At 44.0% G+C, this 20,295-nt stretch overlaps 1 protein-coding gene across 2 annotated transcripts in view; it reads left to right on the forward strand.

The window, feature by feature from the left end:
• Positions 1-2,706: 2,706 nt before the first annotated feature.
• Positions 2,707-20,295, forward strand: part of WDR5 (WD repeat domain 5) — a 148,118-nt gene continuing 130,529 nt past the window's right edge. Inside the window, exons 1-2 of one of the 2 annotated variants that reach the window (XM_069241570.1) lie at positions 2,707-2,936; positions 4,372-4,563. The gene's annotated coding sequence lies outside the window, so the exon portion shown is untranslated. Of the gene's footprint in view, positions 2,937-3,042; positions 3,191-4,371; positions 4,564-20,295 lie in introns of those variants that run through there. The other variant, XM_069241569.1, reaches the window with a different exon arrangement.

The raw sequence follows: 20,295 nt of genomic DNA on the forward strand, positions 1-20,295 counted from the left end.
CCTCAAATTCATTGTCACAAATTGATTAAATGATTGGGCTGTGTCAGGTCCTGCGGCTGACCCTGTTTAAACCTTACTGAATTAAAACTTGGTTTTGGGGGTCAAGAAGTCTTACAGAGACAGAAAATAACTCCTCGGAGCAAACCTTCCGCCATTTTCCAAAATGGCGACTCTATAATGTTGTGTTTTAGCCATCATTGTTGTAATTTATTTTAATAATGTTTTTGTTTTAGGTTTTCCGTTGATTCAAATTTGTAAACAGAAGCGAAGCAGGTGGTAGCAAAGGATCCTTATGTCCTGACAGAGTGTGAACTACAAAATCTGAGGACTCCTTCAGCAAAGAAAAATGTGTCATATGCCAAACTAATCCGAAAGAAAAGCTAACAACTGCAGCTGGACAGAAGAGGGTTCAAGATGCTCCAGGAATATGGCAAGACGAAGTTTACAAAAGATTGAAACTGATGGGTGAAGCGGATCAAAATGTTATCATTGTAATAACAAGTGCTACAAGTTGAATACAATAGAAAAAAGCCTGGAAAAAGTATAAAAAATAGCTGAAGCTAGTGAATCACAACAGGAATCAGTCTTCTGAGAAAGTGATGACAACCAAACCCAGTGCCATCCACTTAGAAAATCAATGGCTCCCGCTCACCCACCACCAACAACTGATCAGAAAGCAGAGGATCTTTATCTGTGGTTTACCCAGAACAATGACCAAAGAGATTGACGAAAGAACAAAGTACAGAGTATGTGAGTCTCAATGGGAAAACATGTTTTTATCTGCAGCTAGTTTCTTCCAAGATTAAGTTTTCAGCTGACTAGCTGATCTAAACAGTGAGGTTAATGTATTTGCAGCAGATTTGTATGCCCACCCAAACTGCATGCACGCATACATTTGAAAACATAAATGTACAATGAGATCCCAGCAGCAACATAACCGCCAGCCTTCAGTTAAGTTTTGCACTCTTCGAAAAAGCAAATTAATTTTTAAAGCCACTTGAGTGTTGACTGCGGGTTCACACTCAGTGAGATTACAGAAATAATGGTCAACGTTGATGAACCTGTATTGATCCATAATAATGAAATTACTTTTTTTTCTGGTGAGAATGTAGAATGTCAGATTTCGTTTTTGTCAGTCTAACAAAAAGAATGAGCCACTCATGGTGTCTTATAAGTTTTTTATTTATTTATTTAGCATACATGGAGAACATCAGACAGACACAGCGAGAAGGCCATAAGCATGAATCATAACCAAATACACAAAAGGGAATCATCAAACGCTTATATCCAGTAGTCGCATCCTGCGCTGAGGAGGCAATCAACATCTTAAAGCATGATTATTATCAAAAAACTGATTAATGCGACCCCCCCCGATGTGTAGAAGAAACAACAAACAGAACCTCCATTACAGGAAGTACAAGGCAGAGAGAGTGAAGAAACAGAAGAAGAGATGGGAATAAGATAGAGCAGAAGAGGTGAGAGGAGGTAAGGGGCGCACAGCTGTCAGATCGGACATGCATATGAAATCAACGATGGAGTCTTATAAGGTTTCTGTTATTATTTGGCTTTTGCTTAACTTCCATTATTTATTTGTACACGTCTGACTCAGGTATTTCAATGTATGTCAAATCATAAACATTGTTTGGTGTAAACATAAAAAGGTTAAAAAACATTATTATTTGTTTCATTTCTATAATTGCCTCTTCTTTTTCTATTATAGCTGTTATTTTGGAGTATATAGGTTTCATGGTTCCTGAAATATTACATCATCACTGCAACACATCTATCATTTTTAAAAATGTTGTCCAGGAAAAGAAAGAAAAAAAAACATCAGCCAGGAACAACAACGTTCTCCCAAGCTAAAATACTTCTCTAATGACAGTAAAACACGAATCAAAAATGAAAAGAAAATCTCTGGACAACAATTTTTCATCAAGCGATAAGGACTATCCAGACTGGACTACAGAATTGCACTCAAACCTTGCAGGCATTTCCAAAGTCTCCCTGGGTCCAAGCAAGCCACTCATTCAGGCGGGCACCCCGTTTCGGAATAGGACACAAGAAACGTTACCACATTTCACCCACACTGCCCTCCCTTCAATGGCATCCCACTGAGGCGAGAGCTCAACTTGAAACTACCTGCACCATCATGAAACTCTTTATTCCTCGTCACTCTTATACCTCTCAGAGAAACTGAAAAGCTCAGGCACCGTCAGAGATTCAAGGAAAGCTCAATTGCTCCTCCTGAGCCCACCTCCCCCACATTTAAGCACAAGCAATACATTAACCTGCTCCGAAAGCGTCACAAGAATATGAAACGCCCCCTCCAGCTAACCCCTCCACCTGACCACATACTTCACCTTCAAGAAAGGCCTCAAACCTCTTCTCTTTGAATAAGACCTGGCCTAACACGCTCCCTCCAATCACATAGCAACCTCAACTTGCATGATCTTCTGATGAGCCTCAAGGGGTACTGTACCACCTGCTTTTCTTTGATATGAATGTGTGAGAAGCTCTACCTCCATCAAGAGAATGAGCATCCTTTCACTCCACCTTTAATGTACAGGTATATTTTTTATTGACATATTAAGGCTGATGCCTTCGTGCCATGTCCGTACTATATAAAATAACAAAAATAAATAAAACACTCACCCTCATGGCCTCGAACCGACAGCCATGGCAACGGCGCGCTCCCGTGACGCACCCACGGCACTAACCCGCATCACTGCTCCGCGCGCAGAGCAAATTGTGCTCCTTTAGAATCTCAGACCTTTTACAACGCGGCTCCGCCTCTCAAAAGCGGGCGGACGGAACCAAGTTTCTGCGGGGGTATTGTGTACTAATAACTGTTCTGGGTTGATTTCCGCCGGCCTGAAACCTAACTTGTCTATAGGTGGGAGACAAATCTTAAGCCCGCAGGAGGACAACTGTGACAGGTAAGAAAAGCAAACTGAGCCGGTCTTTTTTTTATAAACACACCTACGCAGCGGTCGCCGTTCCCAGACCAGAGCCACGCGGCTTCTATTCACGTCATGGGACGTCATCTCCTGCTACCGTCTGCACTCGTTGCTTGTCAGGTCTCAGGCGTCCCCTCCCGCTTCATGGCCCGCTTTACCGCGAGACACCGTGTCGAGGGCTTCCTTGCGTGCAGGCCGAACTCTCCTCGGCTCTAGGCTCTCCACGACGCCCTGTGAGTGTATGCGGGCTGCCCTGCGTGGCTTACCGCCCGGACGGTCGCTCTCCTGCACCGGCCTGACGCCAGGCCTGTGTTACTGCGAATTATGGTGAAATTTACCAGTCGGGAAAGGTGCCTCGCGGCGTCAGCGTGCACCAGGTTATGGAGAAGGGGGTTGGGCCTGCCGGATTGTGTCACTATGTTGCATATCCCCCACGACTGGGGCTTGCCGGTTTTCGTATTGGTGGTAGGGTTGGTACCTGTTAGTCTCCTGCACCCATAAAAGCAGTATTGGGAAACAAACCAGGGTAGTATTCTCCGGCAAACCCTTTTTTGCTTTGTTGTTCTATTATTTGACAGCAATTATATGCATAAATAGCCCAATAGCACACAGCGCCGTTACGAATTGAATGAGCGTTAAAGCTTTGCTTAGCACGTGTTTTAAGGGCCCTTCACCACGAATCAGTGTGCGGGTTGAGACCGGCAAGGTGGTCTCTGTGACTGGCTTGAGCTCGTTTTTTGTTTTTAATTGGGGGTGGGGAGAGCTTGACAGGGGTTGTTGACGCCTGTTTCCTTCATGCACTCAAGGGCCTAGAACAACGGGCAGTGAACTTTAAGGCTATAGATGTGTTGCTAAATCACTTTTATAACCGAATTCGTATAATATTTTGGGTAAGTGCAGCTTTACACAAACTAGTCCGGTGAGTTGGTGTAGTTACTATTCTGACTCCAGTCCTGGAATGCTGTAGGGTGAAATAAAATTACCCAACTATTGTTAGACTGGGGTGCAATGTAATTATGGCCCAGTTGTTGCAGTTACTGCCCAATGGACACAGTTGAAGGCAACATAATAACCGGTAGGGAGAACAGAAGGTAACAAATGGGCATTTTATCTAGCCAGTAAGCCACGTTGTTGCGTTCTTACAATGTTTAAGACCCCATTTATTTTATAAGTGGAATGATTTAAATAAAATAAGTATCTCATTTAGAACTCAGCTGATGTGTATTGTTTTAGATATATCCTCTCGTTTTCCCATCTGCTAAAAAAGAAAGTAACACGATCTGTAGCGATTTAGAGAGAGTATTTGCTTCAGGGAAATTTAGATAACCCTTAGTGGCGATGCCTCTCTGCTCGATACTGGACAGCATAATTCCTATTACTTTGTCTAATCAGCATCACTATTGTTTTCGGACAGGTATAGGCTGTCGAGCAAAGGCAGGAGAGCAACTGCACGCTAGAACTATTATCTTTACCTACAGCCCTCCCCAAAGAAATCAGTAGCACTAAAGCTGAGCGACAGTGGCAGCACTACTTTACCAACTACAAGTGGACCAAACTACAGCCCCTACTTTCTGATACTGATCCTGCGACACAGGAGCCACTCCTGGTAAGTAAAGCTCTATATAAGGCGCCGGGGTCTCACCTATTTAAATCCAGTTATAGTTAAGGCAATATCGCGTGTGCTCTTCAAAATCCCTTGCTATGGAAAAGAGGGCATATCTTTGTATACTGTGCAGTAGTTACAGTCAGTTGGTTGATTGGATTTGGAGATTGGGGAAACTGATCTGTAATAGCCATAGTGAGTTATAACAACGTCATTGTCTGTCAGTTCTATCCCTTCCCAATCCCTGCTCTCTAATTGCTACTCTCTAGGAAAATATGTATTTATTGTGCAGCTTGGTTCTTTATTGCTACAAAATGTTCTCAGTAGGGTTTTTAAAAAAAAATAATTGTTAGTTTTCCATAAAGCAATAAACAAGACATCAGGGGTGTGGCATTTATTAAAATACTTGTCCATGGCACAGGTTGCTTCTTAAATCTACTTGTCCTGTAAAAAAAAAAAAAAAAAATCTACTTGTCCCTTTGTTGCCATGTAGTGTGGCGACAAATTATAGCAGCAGTATCATTATGTAGGAGCTCTGATAATAGTCTTTCTGATTATGCCAGGTCTACAACCATAGTAAGCTTGAACACGTTCAATTTCAATCCCTACAATTTAGCAATTTCCTTATTTTGCCACCATTCCGCAAATCTACATACTGGGACCTGGAGGAAGCAGTAAGCAGTAGTTCCAGGGCTGGAATGCTTTTGAGTCTGCAAACCTACTAACTTGCATGTTTTAAGGATTTTCACCAGCTCTCCTCTAACCTTTTCCCATAACGAAAAAGGTTGGAAATTGAATTTCTTTCAGGGTTAGGGGAAAAAAGTGGCTGGAGGGAAAGTGAACTTGTAAACACTCAATAGATTTTCACACGGGCAAATCTAAACATGCATATTTGCTCGTGCTAAAATACAGTTCACAAATATTTTCTAGGAGTACGATTTCCTGGTCTATTTCTGTAAGTTATTGTGAATTCATGAAAGCCACTATTTGAAAGACATATACCATGGTTGCACTTTTGTGACTTTCTTTAAGAATTGTGTCCCTAATAAGGTTTGGCATTAACAAAGCCGTATTGTTTTTTATCAAACTTCTATTTCTCTCTCTAACGGCTGGCTTTACTGTGAGTGATCTCATTTTGCTCTTCTACAAGGAGCATATTGGCACACAGTAGTTTTGTTCAGTACCAGGAACTATTGTGTTGTGGCAATCAGTAGCGTAACAAAATTGGAGGGGGCCCACTGCAAAGAATATGGAGGCTCCCGCACCAAGACTCACTTATGGCAGGTGCAGTGCAAAGGGGCATGCAGGGCCTTTGTTATACCACTGGTGGCAATGTGTGCTTTTTGAGACCAAAAACTTTTTTTTTTTTTGCCTGTATTTGTTACAGTGCTGAGGGCCTGGCAGCTCCCACAACAATAAAGTGTTAACAAAAGCCATGTCAAAACAAGAAATGCATTGACAAAATCAAGACACTAAAAATGTCAGATCAGTTGGCTTTGCCAGTGCTAGTTTATTTTCATGCTTCCCATAATCGTGTTGAAAATGGTTACACTGATTTTCCATTACGAATATTTTTGGGACATACTAGCATGCATCAACACATTTTACTAAATGACACTTCAAAGAAATAGCACCTACAATTTCATAGTAGTGAAACTTTTTTTTTCCTACTTGCATTTTTTTTCTGAATATTTTATTTTAAAAGCAAAGAATCACCACTCTTTCTGACAAGCTTCTGCAAACATTTGTGTCTAATCCGAGAGCATTCTGGGAGCATTATACTCATCCTCATATTGTTAATCTTTTCAAACGTGTGTACACTTTTTAAAAATGATTTAAAACATTTTTATTACTGGAACCACTGACTGTAGTGCAGTGTGACCTTAAAACATTTATTTACAGCGCTCACATTATTAATGAAGGCTTCTCATTAATGAGCCGTAATCTCAAGTTTGAACAGCATTAACATATGGGGACACATTAGCTAAACTGCAGGCAGTTTCCTTCTCTGTAAACTGGCAGCCAGAGGGTTTATGCTGCAGGGGGGGGTTGGGCCTTCTTGTCCCAAGGCCAAAATAACGATGGAAAATTGTTGCCTTTGCCCCCAAATAATATGTCCCGGGCAATAGGAATTCCACATTCCTGAGTTCCTATGTTTATTTAAAAAAAAAAAATGGCTTTCTCCAAAGTAATTGAAGCCTTTCATTTCCCAAAACTCCTTCTTTTTTTTTTTTTTTTTTTTTTTTTAAACATGTGAAGTCATTACTAATAGTACACTGGGAAATATAGAATTTGGTGTGTCTAATGAATTGGGTATAGAGAATATTGACAATGTAAGATGCTGTAACCATTGCTCCTTCCCAAAGTGCCTAAACTAACATCTTTGCCTTTATGATGACATACCTTCCTGACATTTTATTTAGAACCGGTAGTTGTTTTCGGGTTTAACAGAGGAGGAAGTTGGAAGGGGCTTGGTTTGGAACCAGAGAGAGATTGATATTTGTATAAACAGAACACATCAATGCCATTATATGGTTTTAGCGCTAGTGGCTCTGAAATATGAGTATTAAACTGCTGCATCATGTAACTGAAATATATTACATAACTGACAAGCAAGACACTGGTGAAGATAAGCCTTTTGACAGTTGGATTGCATACAGTTTTACTTAAAATGTGTATATCCTTTTTTTCTTCAAATGTCCTAAAACCTATACTAAGTTTTAAATTAATGTTAATGTTTTGAGGAAACTGTGTCCCTCTCCCTTTATTAAGGTAAGGATGTGTTCACAAGTACACTCCTATCAGTTTCTAACGGATGGCCAACAAAGATGCCAAATTGTCATTGCTGTGCAAGATATTGATCATATGTTATGATTGTTTTAGTAAGGGTGTATTAATGCAGCGTGACATGCGCTATTTTTAATGCTTCATCCCAGAAGTTTTGTTTTAACACGGTGCCAGCTTCTGTGTATCACTCAGTCTCTAGTAAATTTAGTCACAGGGTTGTGTCTTTGCTTTTTACATTTATTTTTGTGTAGTCCTGCAAACTGTTGATACTGGTCTGCTACATGCATTTTTTCACGTTTTACCTTGGGCACTCACTTCTGTAATATAGTGGCTCATTTTGATGATTTAAGAAACGCCACAGAAACCAGATGTTTAATGTGCATTCCTGGAGTCCATTTTGGCTTCTAGTCTTTAAAATAACCAGATGAGGTAAAGTGTGATTTGGTCTTGGGGCATGGTGGGTGGTATAGTAAAGGACTTTTTTTATTTTTTCCTTCAGTTTATTAAAATAAATCGAACAGAAGCTCCCCCCACCTTTCATGCTGCCGATAATCAAAAATGTTGTCTTTTACACCCTAATATTGTGTGATCGCTACACATGGGGTAAAGAACATATACTGGATAATGTAAACAAGTATTGTAGACATGATCACGTCTAGTTTGCCTGTAATTCTTTCAGCAAGCACATAACACCATAACTGAGTTATTTTCCAAATTGTGAGCAGAAGATGAAGAGGCTTTATCTAGCTACAATGGGGTCAGTTAAGCAGTGATATACCATACGTCGGTAGTATGTGATTGATTAGCTTGCCAAAAGACAACTAAAACTGTAGTCACTCGTTTGTTACAGACACCGTCATGTTCAGTTAAAAAAAAAAAAAAAAAAAAAAAAAAAAAAAAAAAAATTCTAAATATATTTTCTGAGCATTAAGAATGCTTATCGACTAGAACATCAAACTACTCACTAAATGATGATGGTATTTGGTGGTGATGCATGGAGTAGATGAGACTGGGGCACAGCTCAGTGGGTATTTTTGTAGGTGTTCAGGAGTTTCAGATCTTGTGCAGTGTTAGGACAGGAATGTATTTTAGTAGTGTGGTGAATCTGAGCTATGAAGTGTATGTCACTTTGTGATTGAATGTTTCCTGATTGTGAAAAGCACATCAAACCCATTAGTCTCCAACTGGCTTGCATATATGAAGGTACTGTGCGGTAGACCAAGATAACTACTTCTGTTACTAATCCGGCTGGGGTGACAGCAGAAGCATGAGCTCCAAAAAGCCAAAGGATGTGCTCCTCCACTAATGTAGGAGATAATGCACAAGTCTGAACCAAAATAATTCTCATTGAATTTAGACTTTCCTACAACGTACCCTATACAAAACTCCAGTAACAATGCCAGCATTTGTTCCTTTCAGAACTCCAGTACTCAACAGTGCAGCTGGAAGTATGTAATTCCGTGGCATTAATCTCTTAATTTTGTGTTTGCCATGTGATCCATCATTTGCTACATAATCTGCAGGTTTAAAAAAAATGTTTCTAGCTCAAGCTGATCAAAAGTTCATGAAAATGTGAGTGTTTAAACTGGTAGTAATGAGGTGTAACATTCATACAAACAGTGTTGGCATGTTTAAAAATAAATAATAACATATTACTATCAGAATGTGTTGTATCATGCAACATTATTTGCCATTTTTCACTGCATAGTTCAGTCAACCCTGCCACATAATGTGGACCTCCCATGCCACAATTCCAGTGATCCTGTCAATCACATTCAAACAACCACTTATTTCAACCCCACCCAAACATTATTTAACCCAGCTAGCATGCATGCTCATCAATGTGAGATACATCCGCAAAACAAAAGTCCTAGTTAAAACCTGCTAGCAAACCTCAAAAGTCACTTTTCAGCATTGGAATCCGGATATGGTAAAGTTATGGGTCCCATTCTCCATGAAGCAGTACTGGGCTCTTCTGTAGCCCTCTTCGGAAATCGTGATATAAGATTAGTGAAGGTCTAATAGTGGTTCTGGAAATTACCCGGTCTGTATCGGATTGTATGATCTTCACCTTTTAGGAATGTGACTCTATCTACTTCTGCATACAAGGGGATCTCAGCATCTGGTTCTGTAAACGAGTACTCCTTTCTTCTTTTTAACTTTGAGGTGCTTGGCCTCTACCAGTTTGTCGCACGTGCTCACCATTATGCTGGCCAAAGCCTTCATGCTATATTTGACCCAATAAGATTAATCTCTCTTAGTCTCTGGGTGCGTGGAGCGGTTACCATATTGTCGTTTTTTTCACTGAACATTTGCATGGCAGATAAACCTACAAACTACAGGGAGTGCAGAATTATTAGGCAAATGAGTATTTTGACCACATCATCCTCTTTATGCATGTTGTCTTACTCCAAGCTGTATAGGCTCGAAAGCCTACTACCAATTAAGCATATTAGGTGATGTGCATCTCTGTAATGAGAAGGGGTGTGGTCTAATGACATCAACACCCTATATCAGGTGTGCATAATGATTAGGCAACTTCCTTTCCTTTGGCAAAATGGGTCAAAAGAAGGACTTGACAGGCTCAGAAAAGTCAAAAATAGTGAGATATCTTGCAGAGGGATGCAGCACTCTTAAAATTGCAAAGCTTCTGAAGCGTGATCATCGAACAATCAAGCGTTTCATTCAAAATAGTCAACAGGGTCGCAAGAAGCGTGTGGAAAAACCAAGGCGCAAAATAACTGCCCATGAACTGAGAAAAGTCAAGCGTGCAGCTGCCACTTGCCACCAGTTTGGCCATATTTCAGAGCTGCAACATCACTGGAGTGCCCAAAAGCACAAGGTGTGCAATACTCAGAGACATGGCCAAGGTAAGAAAGGCTGAAAGACGACCACCACTGAACAAGACACACAAGCTGAAACGTCAAGACTGGGCCAAGAAATATCTCAAGACTGATTTTTCTAAGGTTTTATGGACTGATGAAATGAGAGTGAGTCTTGATGGGCCAGATGGATGGGCCCGTGGCTGGATTGGTAAAGGGCAGAGAGCTCCAGTCCGACTCAGACGCCAGCAAGGTGGAGGTGGAGTACTGGTTTGGGCTGGTATCATCAAAGATGAGCTTGTGGGGCCTTTTCGGGTTGAGGATGGGGTCAAGCTCAACTCCCAGTCCTACTGCCAGTTCCTGGAAGACACCTTCTTCAAGCAGTGGTACAGGAAGAAGTCTGCATCCTTCAAGAAAAACATGATTTTCATGCAGGACAATGCTCCATCACACGCGTCCAAGTACTCCACAGCGTGGCTGGCAAGAAAGGGTATAAAAGAAGGAGATCTAATGACATGGCCTCCTTGTTCACCTGATCTGAACCCCATTGAGAACCTGTGGTCCATCATCAAATGTGAGATTTACAAGGAGGGAAAACAGTACACCTCTCTGAACAGTGTCTGGGAGGCTGTGGTTGCTGCTGCACGCAATGTTGATGGTGAACAGATCAAAACACTGACAGAATCCATGGATGGCAGGCTTTTGAGTGTCCTTGCAAAGAAAGGTGGCTATATTGGTCACTGATTTGTTTTTGTTTTGTTTTTGAATGTCAGAAATGTATATTTGTGAATGTTGAGATGTTATATTGGTTTCACTGGTAATAATAAATAATTGAAATGGGTATATATTTGTTTTTTGTTAAGTTGCCTAATAATTATGCACAGTAATAGTCACCTGCACACACAGATATCCCCCTAACATAGCTAAAACTAAAAACAAACTAAAAACTACTTCCAAAAATATTCAGCTTTGATATTAATGAGTTTTTTGGGTTCATTGAGAACATGGTTGTTGTTCAATAATAAAATTAATCCTCAAAAGTACAACTTGCCTAATAATTCTGCACTCCCTGTATAATATAACTAAAAGTATTGGCCCCATGTAGGAAATTCAGTGCTAAAATGCAACTCTACCCCCGCTTCCAATCCAGGTTTAGAAAGGTCTATAAAATAGTTCCATTAACGGAAACCAGGGCCCTTTGACTTTGTTGACGAACTGACAACCATACACTTACAGTACTGCAGAAAGAGAATTCATTGTATCAGCTCTGGGGAATCCACGAACAAAAGAAACCAGATGAAAAAAATACTTTGGAGAAAAACATTTAACCTTAATGTTAAAAGTGGCTGCAAAAGCAATATAGAATTGATTGAACTTTCATCAGAAAGGCCAGGTGGTTCCTCCTGCGCACAACACATGTTGAAGGCTATATACTCAGCCAAAACATTCTTCAGAATCACTAATAAATTCTGTAACTGAGCATTTGAGCTAATGAAAAACACTGAGAAATTCTGATACCTTAGAAATGTACTTCATTAAGTAAGCCTCTAACCTAACTTAGAACCAAGAAGTGTTCCTTGAGAGCCTCCCATACCAAATGAGACTGCACTGCACTCATTCAACATATTGACACAAAAAACACTTACCATGTTCAAGCCACCAGCATATTTAGTTTCCCAGCGGCTCATTACCATTCAGACATATTCACATCAATCCTAATTGATCATTAAGTCCTCTGTCAAATGGTTGAATCCTAAAGTGACATGAAAACAACTCCGGTCATAAGTATTGTAAATTAAGAGGGACTCTACCAGGCTGAACGTGCTTGTCTTATGTAAACTTGTTGAATAGGCAGTTTTCACTCAGTTAACCACTTTCATGGAACAAAACAATTTGTCATGTGAAATTGACTCAGAACGGGAAGATGCATAGAAGCAACACTAATATATTTTTTTGATTCTCAGTTTTTTTTTTCTCCATAAAAAAAAAAGATATATTTTTTTATTAGTTTTTATAAAGCAGATGTACAATACATTCGGTATTCAGAGATACTTACAGGGTCACTTTTATCTGGTTACCTTAACTTTTAAACCACACAACCTCCCCCCCCCCCCCCCCCCCCCTCATTATCACACTTAACTGCCATTTTATACCTACAGTGATGATTTTCTGCTGCTTAGTTCGTGATGTTGCTCTGTTGTTGGATGTCAGAGAGGCTCTCTCTGTGGTTGTGGTGTGGCACTTGCTATTTGTGTCTGCGCCCCCCTGGAAGCCATAGGTGTGCTTCCTAGCCTTAATTGAGGGTAGGTAGTGGGAATGCCTAATTTCCTCGGCTTCCTCTCTTATGTTCCTTTGAGAGTGTGTTTTTACCAAATGGTACCTCCTAGATGTGGGCGAGAGTGTGCGCCCCTGCAGCCGTTTTCTTGTCTTGATCTTGACCTATGTTGTTGTGTCTGGGTGTTTCTGTTAGGTGCAATTTAGTGTTATCTAATCCCCTTCATGGAGGTTTATCGTAATTGTTTGCTTCAAGTTTGGTTACCATTGTTTCCCAGGTGTTGCATCCCGTGTGTGTCTGACCTTCTCGTGTCATTTTTATAAGCACCTGGTGTTCTGTGCGGGCCCACCGTAATGTGAGGGCATGCCAAGCTTTCTGGTCCGGAGCGTTGGGGGCTTTCCAGTGCATTGCTATCAACCTTTTATACATTGCGAAGGATAGATCCACAAATTTATGTAAATATCTGTGCTTGTTTGTTCTTGTCCACCCAATAGGCAAGATCTAGGGTCCACTTCCAATTCTAGTCCCGTCCATTCTGATAGCTCCTTCACCACCCTGTTCCATTCTGTTTGCGCCCGGGGGCATTCCCAAACCATGTGGTAAAAATGGGCAGCTGGTTCCATGCATCTAGGACACGTCGGTGGCGTTTCAGGAAACATACGTTTCAGCCTGGCCGGAGACAGATACGTCTGATGTAAAAAATTAAACTGGGTGTAGCGGAATCTAGGGTTCCTTGATACCCCCCGGACGTGTGACAGTGCTTTCAGCCAGTCCTCCTGTAGGATCGGGGTGGGGAGGACCGTGTTCCACCTTTCCCTAGCTCTTTCTAAGTGGGGTTCTGAAGACTTGCTAAGTATTTTGTATAGGTTGGAGATTGCTTTAGTTTGGGTGCCGTCCTGTAGTATGTGATGTGTTGTGGGGGAAGTCTCTGGCTCTAGAGTACCCATTCCCCATGTTTTCTTAATTGCGTGGCATATCGTATAATACGATAAGAATTGACCAGGGTTCACATCCGTGAGAGCCTGGATAGCCTCAAATGTCATTAGTTTACCATCTTCAAAACAATCACCCGCCAGTCGTATACCTGCCTCCGACCACACTAATGATGTGTGCGGCGCGATCCTCTGCTGCTCCAGTGGGACGTACGGGGTGTATGGGACTGTACCTTGTCCCTTCTGGACATATCTCCCCCAGCAAGCGTGTGCCACAGCCAGTAGTGCATTGATAGGCTCGTTTTTAGGGTGCTTATGTGATAGCCATGTTAACAAGTGTTCTCCTTTTAACTGGGTCTGCATCCATGTAGCTTCAGCTGTCAGCGGCCTGTGGAGCCAGTGCTGCAGCCATTGAAGTTGTGCCGCTGCGTAATACAGCTCTAAGTTGGTAGCCCCCAGTCCGCCCAGTTCCACTGGTCGCTGCAGTGTGGATAGTGCCACCCGCGCTCTTACCCCCCCCCCCATATGAGCTGTATCAGCATTGTGTTCAGGTTGTTGAAAAAGCTTCATGGGAGAACAATTGGCAGAGCCGTGAAGTAATGCAGTAGTCTGGGCAAGACCAACATGTTTGCGATCGCAACCCTGCCCGGTGGAGAGAGGGGGAGTTTATTCCAAAAGCGTAAAGAGCCCTTCATGGAGGTTAGGGCTCTCCCCAAATTACCCCCAAATAAATATGGACCCCTAAGTATTTAAATGTTTCAAAGCACCATTTCAGGCACCCGCGTGGTACCCTTTCCTGCCGTTCTGGTGGCCATCTAGTCAGTGGGAACACACACGATTTGTCCCAGTTTACTGCCAGCCCAGAAATCCTACCAAACTCCGCTAGGAGTGTCATTATGGAGGGTATCGACTCCACACCTTTCCGAGTGTATATAAAAGCGTCGTCTGCATATAGCGAGATTGCGTGATGTGTTTCGTTCCTAGTTAATCCCCATTCGTCTGCCGTGGAGCGCACTTTAGTTGCTAGTGACTCCATTGCAATTGCAATTAATAGTGGAGAGAGGGGACAGCCCTGTCTCGTACCTCTTGTTATAGGGAAACTTTCGGAAATCACCACGCCTGTCTTCACTCTAGCTTGTGGTTTTGTGTATAGTGTGTGGACCCATCGTACATAGTTGGGACCTATTACCATCTGCCTCATTGTTGTCCAGAGGAAATCCCATTCCAATGTATCGAACGCCTTTTCAATATCTAGTGACAGCACCATTTCATCATATGCATCTGAGGGGGTTTCTCCCATTACACTCAAGAGTCTGCGGATGTTTAAAAAGGTGTTTCTGTTGGGGATGAAGCCATTTTGGTCTTCGTGTATGAGAGTGAAGGATGGGAGCGAGTCTATTAGCCAATATTTTACCCAGTATCTTACAGTCGGAATTCAGGAGTGAACGTGGTCTGTAGGATTTTACGTCCGTGGGGTCGTGGCCCGGTTTGGGGAGTACTACTATCATAGCCTCCGTCAGAGACTGAGGCAACCGTTCAGTAGCCCACACTTCCTTGAACACCTTCAAAAATTGGGGTTTCAGGCGGGGCGAAAACGTGGAGTAATACTCTGTTGGGAGGCCATCTGTTCCCGGCGAATTGTTTCTGGGCATCTGTGATAAGACTAAGTCTATTTCCCCTGTTGTTAGAGGTGCTTCTAGTGTATCCCTGTCTGCTTGAGATAATTGCGGCAGGGGGGAGCCCCCCCCAGGAATGACTCAAATTGTGTAACTGTGCACGAGGTGCGCTTAGTGTATAAATCCTTGTAGTAATCTCTGAACTTTTCATTTATCTCTACCTGTGTGGTAACCGTGTTGTGAGCATCGACCCGGATGGCGCCTATGGGAGAATGTTGTTTGTCTTCTCGCAATAACCAAGCCAGCATTTTACCCAACCTGTCGCCCTCTGTTTGCAAGAGTGTTAAGTGGTAGTTATAATCATGGTAACGGAGTCTATTGTCTGCTTCATTATACTTTCTGCGGGCTGCTTGTAATGTCGTGTATGGGGAATCCCCCCGCGCATTTGCTATTTCAGCTGATCTTAGTTCCTTTTCCAATTTTCCAATTTCAGTGTGTAGTGTGCGCCTTACTCCCCAGCTTGTAGTAATGCACTGCCCTCTGACTACTGCCTTATGGGTGTCACATTCCACCGCACGTGTGTTTGCCGTTAGTTCATTTATTTCTCAGAACTCTCGAATTGTGGTATTTAACGTATCCACAAGTGCCTGGTCTTGGAGCGCGTCTACTTGTAGACGCCAAGTTGGGATCACTTGCCGGCTCCTACCCCAACTAAGTGACACTCTCAGCGGCGAGTGGTCCGAGAGTGTCCTCGCTAGATATTCCGTTCCAATTACCAGCGCGGCTATATCCAAGGTGCCCCAGATGTTGTCTATTCTAGTGTGTGTTCTGTGTGGAGCCGAGTAAAATGAGTATTCCCTTTTGAAGGGGGTGTTTTGTACACACTATATCATACAGCCTCAAGTCGCCCACCCAATGTTGCAGATGGGTTAAGATATTCTTCCTCGCTACTGCGCACGATGGGGCGCCGGTTCTATCCAATATGGGGTCTGGTATACTGTTAAAATCCCCTGCCCATACAGCCGGGGCTGATGGGTTTGCTAACAATGCCGGAGTAAGGGTACCCAAGAATCCCGCTGTGCCCCCATTTGGGGCATATATACCGACTATAGAAAGTTGTCTGCCGTCTAGCTGGCCTTCCATCACCACGAATCTTCCCCCTGGGTCTATTCTGTGTGCTGTTTGGTGATATGGGACTCCTCTTGCGATCCATATCAGTACTCCCTGTGCAAACGCAGAGTATGTTGTGCCTATCAATTGTCCGCCCCACTTCGCGTGTATTTCCTGCAAATCTGGTTCCAATAAGTGTGTTTCTTGTAGGATAGCAATATGTATTCCCAGTCTCTTGAGGCGCGCATGAATACGAGATCTCTTATTTAATGTACCCATCCCCCTCACATTCCATGTCATTATGTCGGGTTGATTGCTGTTGCGTTTAGTTTGTGTTACCATGGCGCAGTGTGGGGTGCGTCTGTGCGTTTTCCGCAATCTCGATCATTAGACTTCTGATTCGCTGCCTCTGAGAAAGCTGTTGGATCTATTTGTTTGAACCAGCAGTGACTGCATGTTTGTAGTGGATCTGTGTTATGTGTTTTTGTTGATTTACAACTACCCCCCCCCCAAACTAATCCCCACTCACTCTTATCTACTGATATAAAACTACTTAACTTGTTTATATATGAAAAATCCTGTATCCTTGTGGATATCCTTGGTGGTGTCATCATAACTGCCTAATGTGGCTCATTTGTGGGGCTCACATCAGACCACAGACTACGTCCGCCATTGTTAGCGGTCGCCCCGGGACATGTGCACCCTCCCCCCGCATAAGATCATAAATAGAGAGTAAAGGGAAAAGGAGTACTTGAGATACACATTTTTGAAGGATGCTTGTGTTCCAGGTTACCCCGAAGCTTCAGGGGGACTCCGGGACGTCCAGCCCTCCATCCCCCCAGCAGCAGTGCATGAGCAGTGTTCTCGGTCGTGTTCAGAGGTCATCTGCCGCTCTAGGGGTGATCCTTGGACCTTTTGCATTGTTCGTTATAGTGGAGACAGAGCTGAACGTGTCCGAGTCCGAGCTTATCTCCGGTAGCTCCCTTATTATTTCGAATGTGTTTTGTGTTAACAGAGGAGTTTCTTTCAGAACTTTTGCTCTCTCCTCTGCTACCTGTTGGGCGGACGGTTGGGCTCTAGTGCGCTTTTTTGAGCGTTTCCTTGATGTCAAGGTCGACCACTCTTCTCTATCGGCTTAGTCTACCATGCTCGCAAGGCCTTTGGCATGCAGCCATGTCCAGGCGTCTTCCGGAGAGTTAAATATGTGGTTATGATCATCTGACGTCACTCTCAGCTTGGCGGGGAAAAGTAATGCGTATTTAATGTTGAGTTTGCGCAGGCGTTGCTCAACCTTAACATATGAGTTGCGTTTTCTTTGCACTTCTTGTGTGAAGTCTGGATATGCGTTAATAGGTGATTCCTCAAAGTTAAATGGGCCTTTGTTGCGGAGCTGTTGTAGGATTTTATCTCTGTCCCGGAAATTTAGGAATCTGGCGATCAGTGGTCTGGGTGGTTGTCCGGGGAGCGGGAGCTTATTCGGAATTCTGTGTGCCCGTTCCACTGTAAACAGCTTGGATGGGGCCCCGCCTAGCACCTCTTTGATTAACCATTGTTCTAGCATTATTTCCGTGCTTTGCTGTTGCGTGCTTTCGGGAAACCCCAGGAAACGGATATTATTCCGGCGCGACCTGCTCTAGGCCTCTTCCGCCCGCCTCCATAATGCCTTCAATTACGCGTCCATGCGTTGAATCTGTTTTTGGTTGTCCTGAATCGTGGGAGATGCCTCTGTCACCCCCTCCTCCACCACCTTAACTCTTTCCGCTAGCTTGCGGTGGTCCACACGGAGTAAATTCAAGTCGTGCGATACTGCGTCGATTCTGTTCTCCAGGGAAGTTTTAGTGTCCATTATCGCTTCCAGCACCCTCTCTAGTTGTGCGGATTGCGATGCAAGTGTACTCTCCAGTGACTGTAGGGTCGGGTTTCCTGGTTGGTCGGTGGAAGCTGAACCTTGCGTGGTTCTGTCCTGATTTTTGGCTGATTTCAGCCTGCCCGCCATTGTGTTCGTTCCGTGGGGTGTCTCATTGTGATGACCGGTTCCCCCTCTTCTCCTCCTTCCGCTCACCACCACTTTATCTACTCCTCAGTCCCTCTCCGTCGAATAAAGTTGTAATCCCCTTCCGTTCGGTCACGTGTCAGAGGGGCAGGTTTTAGTAGGGCCTGTTGTGCAGGCCTAGCATCTTTGGTTATGGCCCTGTTTGCTTGCGGGGTGTTGAAGAGGCAGCGGGGTTCAGCGTACACTGATATTTGTCTATACTAGGCTGGTTGGAGAGCATCTGTGCCGGACTTTATTCCTCCCGTCTCTAGGTACGGTCCCCTGGGCCCTCTGCACAAGCCCCTGACCCTGTTGTGGCCAGTTCCAGGGGGGGTGCGCCCCTCTGAGCAAACGCCAAGTCTGGCAAAAAAAGGGGGGGGGGAGATGGGAGACGCAGGAGCGGCCTCGTCGCCCCCTCCGTAGACTATTGACCACTGCTACTATTCCTCTGCTCTTTGTCACGCGTTTCGCTCTGGCGGCATGTAGGGAGGTGTGATCCTGTGCCGTTGCCCCCGTTTGATCCAAACTGAGCTGCTCGTTCCGGAGCAGCGTCTCTCCTTTACTTTGGGGGCCAAGAGGCGATTCACTTCTATTTAACTTTGGTGCGCCCGGGTCTCCCAGGCCTCAGCGCCGGTCGTGCTCACTCTGGCAGATTCGCCCAAGGGGGCCTGGCTGCAAGATCCACTTGTGGAATATTATACGGGCTTAAAGAGCCCTGCGGTGAGCTCTCCGCTCACAGACTTGTTCCGCGCGCCCCATACCTTCGGACGCCGCCCGTAGCCACCTTGTGCCAGTCAGGTGGGTGCTCCACGCCTGCTGTCCGTGCGGTGGGCTCAGGATGATAGCCCCCACCCCAGCTAGTGCATCTGGTCTGGGGTACCTCTCAGCCTCATCTCGTCACGACGTCCTGTTCTCGACCATCACGGGAGGTCCCGGTGTGGCCCCCAGGCACACAGTGCAACTTCATAGCTTCGGCAGTCAGGAGCCTCGGACGGCACCTCCGGCGTCCTTGGGCTCAAAATGTCGGGCGCTCAGTCCTCCGATCCTCCATCCTGGGGAAAGTCAGCGAGCGGGGGCCCCCATATCGGCGAAACCAAGCTCTCCTTTTCCTGCGCATTCCATTTGAGGATGCTTCCTCGTCCCCCGCGCCCCGGGGGCTTCCAGCAGGATATTTGTGGTGGGGCCGGGATGGAGCGCTCGCTCTAGCTGTCCATCCTGGCCGCCATCTTGGCTCCTCCTTGAATCTCAGTTAATGGTTGCTGGTCTACTACTGCTTTGCATGTTGTCTCATTGTGACTCTGTTGACCAGCTGCTGCTTGCACAAAGGTAGTCTCAAACTGGGATACAGGGCACAGTTATCAACTGAATAAAATGTTTCTTAAAGGCCAGGGCCTAAACTGTCTTCCTACCATTTTCCATTTCAGAAGGTGTCCCCAAGGCTTAGCTGTTGCGTTATTTACTCTTCAACGATTTCTTCTGGAACTGGTGATTTTTATTTTTATTTTTATAATGTTCTCATTACAATCTGATAATCTTAAACTGCGACCATACCTCAAAGGTCAGATCTTCAAGACAGTGAATGCCTGGTACCTTTAGGGCAAAGTATGCTAGGAATCATCTCAAAGTCCACCCCTAAAAACGCAAGTACTTGGCTAGAGACTGTGGCAAAACTGCAACCTCATTTCCTCTTGACTGCAGGATATGGATTGACCTCCTTCTGCTTTAGCTGAAGTGAAAAATTGTACAAGTGATTATGGTCTTCAAACTCTCTTGTGAAATTAAAGTCAACACAGTCTGGCGACTCATTCTGAAGATATAAAATTCTACAATATTTTCACCCCTCCCTCACATTTCCATAATGGATACAGGTATCTCTAGCTGTATGGAGACTGGGCTATGCAATTGGTCTTTAATCGGTATAACTAAAACTGAAAAATCAATTGCCAAAATACAAAGAATACTGTAATGGGACAAGACATGAACTTAAACAGGACCATATTCCTGCCCACCATGAGCTACACTGATTACCATAGGCCACTGTCCACCATACATATAAATATAACTCATATACCACCTTGCCAAGTTTGAAGCACACTCTGAGCATCACACACTACCCCATACTCCACTCTAAATGGTGATACCATTCCTCTTAGGTTTTCTC

This window comes from Pleurodeles waltl, chromosome 6 (genome assembly GCF_031143425.1).
Source record: "Pleurodeles waltl isolate 20211129_DDA chromosome 6, aPleWal1.hap1.20221129, whole genome shotgun sequence".
In the NCBI taxonomy this organism is placed as follows: Eukaryota; Metazoa; Chordata; class Amphibia; order Caudata; family Salamandridae; genus Pleurodeles; species Pleurodeles waltl.